General features: G+C 39.9%; 1 pseudogene; it reads right to left on the bottom strand.

Annotated features, from left to right (window-relative positions):
• Window positions 1-1,633: 1,633 nt before the first annotated feature.
• On the bottom strand, window positions 1,634-2,726 carry LOC115477085 (annotated as a pseudogene).
• Window positions 2,727-5,225: the final 2,499 nt, after the last annotated feature.

The raw sequence follows: 5,225 nt of genomic DNA, 5'->3' as shown, positions 1-5,225 counted from the left end.
ATACAGGACTCCTGCTATTGGCAAGATAGCCTAAAGTGTGGTTGGAAAAGGGGCCAGATTGTGTCATTGATGATCTTCTAGCATCATTTGTTAGTGAAAATAGGCTCATAGGGGCCAGACATAGCATAAAAATGCACAGAGGTGTGTGAGAGTAGGCTTGTGGTTAGAGCAGGAATGGACAACCATGGTCCTTGAGGGCCACAAACCCAGTCAGGTTTTCAAGATTGCCATAGTGAATATGTATGAGATATATCTGCATACAAAGGAAGCAGTACGTGCAAATCAATCTCATGCATATTCATTGTTGAAAACTTGATAACAACTTTATTTTTGGCCTTTGAGGACCATGGTTGCCCACCCCTGGGCTAGAGGAATGAGCTGAGAACCAGGGAATTCAGGGTTAAAAATCTCACCTGACACTCCTTGTGACTGTTGGGCAACCACTTAACCACAGCCTTAAGGGTCTGTTACTAAGCTGTGGTAGCAATTTTAGCTCGTGGTAATGCCAAGATGCTCATTATATTCCTATGGGTGTCTGGCATTTACTGGCAGCTGATTTTCTACTGTGAGCTAAAAATGCTACATGGTTAGTAAAAGACCCCCTTAGAGTCTAAGCTCTCCAGAATCCGAAACGGCTAGGGTACTAAATATAACTCACTGTGAGCTATTACTGAAAATGTGTGAAGACATTAACCTCAAAGCTGAGTGTACCTGTGCTTAGGAAGAAAAATGTCTCTGGACAGCCATCACTATACACCTGCTATGATCAGTTTGACAGTAGTGGTAGTTGAATACTTCAGCCTGACTTCAATAAAATCTTAATCTGGCATTACATATAGTCCAGTATTTGTACACTTTCACATGTAGTTTTTCATATACATACAAATCTGAAAAGGCATGTTAGGGCCTGGGAAATAAACTGTATTAACAAACAGAAATTAAGACTAAATCTATACTTTAGCAACTCTATGAGGGTCATTTACTACAAGGGTTAGTGTATGCTATCTGCTGAAGGGCCCACAGGAATAAAATGGGCCGTGCAACAGATAGCACTAGTTAACCATTAGCAAATGACTCTCTATATTAGAAAAAGAGATTTAAAATGTCATCAGGTGGTATTACCTATTTTGTCTGATTAAAGTACTTATTTGTACATTAATGAAAGAAAAATAGCCCTCAGCTAGAAAAGACCTAATCAGTGTTTTTAAGTATCTGCTGCACAGAAGGCTGATGTCTAATCAGAGCTACATTTGCTAGAATGCTTAAAAAATGTGATGAGAAAGTTGTGCTGTGGAAATCTTAGGACACAGGAAATGAAATATGCTTACATGATATCCATTCTTGAACGCAAACGTATATCTCATTTGAAAATCATTTTACAATGTATAGATTCTTTTTTCAGTAAAATGTTGTATCTATTGCAATTACCATGAAACGTGCCTACGTAAAAAGTTAACATATATCCATTTAGGTTTTGATCAGGGCCAAAGTTCGATAAGCTGCTAAACTAATTGATTTACAAATGCAGAGTTTATTGTGGGTCACAGCTGCAGTAAATCTCTGGTCGATCTTCAACATCAGGCACTGGCTCTCAAAATAGTTCTTTGCATCGGAACTGTCTGCTGTTTTTCAATTAAAGAACAACCTTCCCTGCAGCGATTATCTTATCTGTTATCCCAACTGGATTGTCCACCAAGGTGGAGCATGTATGAGCTTGAAGTTTTGCCTGAAAAAGGTTGTGGTTCTTTTCTTATAATGATAGAAATAATTATTCAAGTGGAACCGAAATTTTGACATGTAGCGAGGCACAGAGATAAAAGGGTTATAACAAGTAGAACTCATAGCAATCAAATGGACAAGATACTTGAATGACATTCACGTAATTCTTGTCCAGAAGACTAAATTCTTCATCAATATCCCTGATAGGTTAACCACCTGTAGAGGCAACCATGAGAGAGCAAAGCCATAACTGAAATAATTAGCATTCGAAATGTCTTCTTCTTTTTATTGGTCCATTTTTCTTGATTATGCGAAGAAGCCCCTGGCACATTTCTCTTCCTCAGATGATAAGATATGGCACAGTAGGAGATGCATACAGCAGACACTGGGAGCATATAGGACAAGAGAAGGACAGAGCAGGAATAGAACAACCTTTGCTTCTCTTGATATTTCCAAAATTCTTCACAGATGATCATATCATGACCAATCTTGTTTAGGTCCAGGTAGTGGGTATGAATGGATGTTGGTGCTGAAAATGCAATGGAGACTAACCAGATGAAAACAACAAAATACATACATGACCTGCAACTTATCCTTCTACGAATTGGGTAAGCAACAACAATGTACCGATCCACTGCAATAGCAGTTAGGGATAACACAGATACAAAAACAGTGGCAGCTTGCATTAGTGTGACAAAGTGGCACATAAAAACCCCAAAGAGCCAACCACGGACCTCAAAGGCATAAGAGACAGTCAGTGGAACACAGAAAATGCACATCACCAGATCTGCTGCAGCCAGGTTCCCGATGAGAAAGTTAGTAGTGTTGTGAAGCTTTTTGGTAAAGACAATAAGCAGTATGAGAAGAAAGTTTCCTGCACAGGCCACAGTTACCAAAATGGCATAAAGGGGAACAAAAAGGGGTTTTAAATCAAAAAGGAGGTCAAGTCCAGAAAACACTGGAACTGAATTGTTCTGCAAAGAGGTGTTAAGCAGCTTGTTCTCCATAGTGGATGTCATTTGTAGTTGCTTATCCACATCAAATCACCTACCTATAAAAAAAGTTAAAAAAAAATTAGATCTTTGTAAGTAGAACATGTATTTCTAGACAGTTTTCAATTGTTGGGAAAGATAATGCTCATTTGTTTTCCAGTTTGGCCTCCACTCACAGTCTATACTCATAAATCCCTCTATTCCAGGAAAACAACTTTATCATTGTATTCTAGTCTGAGTAAAAATTATGTTTTTCGTTCATGAACCTCTTAATTCTGGAGAACTTTCTCACTTTCTCTCATTAAGCCATTTCCAACCAACATTCATAATGTGAACAAAAGACTGAAAATCAGACATACTACATGGAAATAATTAGGGTTGCATCTTGATTTATTGCAATTTAAAGTACTTATTTATTTATTTCCCACTGCAGCTACTTGTGATTCTGGGAAAGTCACAACCCTCCATTGTCCCAGGTAAAAAATAAGTACCTGTATATAATATGTAAACCATTTGATTGTAACCATAAAAAGGCAATATATCAAATCTAATCCCCCTTCGCTAAAGGACAGATAATCTCCCTCCTTCCCACCCCCAGATCCAACATGTCTCCTTTATCAACCTTCCCTCCCTCGCCTCTTCCCCCAGGTGTATTATCTCTTTTCTTTCCTGGGGTCCATTATCTCTCTCTCTTCTTCCTCCCTCCCATTGTCTACCACCTGTTCCTCCCTCTCCTCCACCCCCATGAGCAGCAACACAAGCTTAGTGGTAAGCAGCACCAATCTCTTCTTGTGGCTTCTAGAGCTCACTGCCTTGGCCATAGCTTCTTCCATCAGTGATTTCTCCAGTTCTGCGTGAGGGACTGCATCTCGCACTTCTCCACCCACTCAGGGTTCAGCATCTGCTCCCCCCCCTCAATACCCCACTGGCCTACCTTAAAGATGGTCTTCTGCTGGTCCTGGGAGTGGCAGCATTGCACATATGCTTCCTGTAGCCTACTCCAAAGCTTTCCCTCTGACCCATCCCGCCTCCTCTGACATCACATCCTGTTTCTCCCTGGGCAGGACAGGTCAGTGGGGAAGCTTCAGAGCAGGCAGCATATATGCAATGTTGCCACTGGCAAGGATCAACAGAAGACCACCTTTAGAGTAGACTGATGTGTGTGTGTGTGGGGGGGGGGTGATGCTGAATCATGGATAAGGAGAAAGATGTCAGACAGCGGACTGGGGCTGGGTATGGAAGAAAGCAGAAGAGATACTTGGAGGAGACAGGAGACACTGCAATGTGATTTTTTTTTTAAATCACAATTAATGATTGAAGGCCACTTTTACAAAGCAACGGTAAGCCCAACACAGGCTTACCGCTTGCTAAAAATGAACTACTGCCAGGCTACCACAGTAGCCTAGAAGTAGTTCCCACCCAGCATGCTGTAATATCCAGCACTATAAAAATATATTTAATTTTGTAGTGCTGGTGTGTACCTGGTGGTAATTGGGCAGTGCCACATGCTGCCCAGTTACCACTGGGTTAGCGTGGGAGCCCTTACTGCCACCTCAATGGGTGGTGGTAAGGGCTCCCTCCCTCCTGAAATGGCCATGCGGCAAGTGCTTCACTTGCTGCATAGCCATTTCTTTAAAAAAAAAGACCTACCTTTTACCCGCTGCGGTAAAAGGGGGCCTTGGTGCACATCAAAAACACATGCCGACATCAGCGCAGGCCCCTTTTTGCCACAGCTCGGTAAAAAGGGGACCTTAATGCATTAATCTCAGAGTTAACTGCGATTAAAGTGCAGCCCTAGAAATAATAGTTCTGTTTAAATTCTAAAGGGTAGAAAATACTAAGAAATTAAAGCCAGATTCCATAAAAAAAGGAAAATGATTATAAGGTTAGAGAAAATACAGCAACATTAATTACAGTGGGAAGCAGAAATCAAATCATCACAACTTTTATTGAATAATGTGATACTTTAAATATCACCTCAATGTTTTAAGGAAATCTGCCTTGGGGAAAATAATAGCAATATAATGATGTTGAAAATTTGTATATTTTAGTGTGATCACATTTATATTAGCTCTTCTACCATACTATGGGGTCCTTTACTAAGCAGCTGTAACTGGTGCTTACCACACGCTAAAAGGCACTGCCAAGGGCTGCACTCAGGCATTCCATGATAGTTCTGAGATTAGTTCAGACTGTTTGTATAGGAAGTCCCAGATCTGGGGCTAATATCTCCCATCTTAATGTAAAATTTATTGTAATTTTTGTAAAGTTTCATATGGCTGTATATAGAAGATTTAATTAACATGTTTCCTTTATCAGTAGATCTATAACTATAATATGAATGTACTAAACTGTCTGGATTGTTGAACCTGAACTCTGGGATAATGCGAGATACAAATGCCATTATAAATAAATATAAATAAATAAATAAATAAATAACACAGTTTAGAAGATAACAGAAAAGACAAGCATTGAGACAACTCTCTAAACAGAACTATATGACTTCTAAAATGG

The sequence above is a fragment of the Microcaecilia unicolor genome, chromosome 9 (assembly GCF_901765095.1).
Source record: "Microcaecilia unicolor chromosome 9, aMicUni1.1, whole genome shotgun sequence".
Taxonomy (NCBI): domain Eukaryota; kingdom Metazoa; phylum Chordata; class Amphibia; order Gymnophiona; family Siphonopidae; genus Microcaecilia; species Microcaecilia unicolor.
This window is presented reverse-complemented; position numbering and strand designations above follow the sequence as displayed.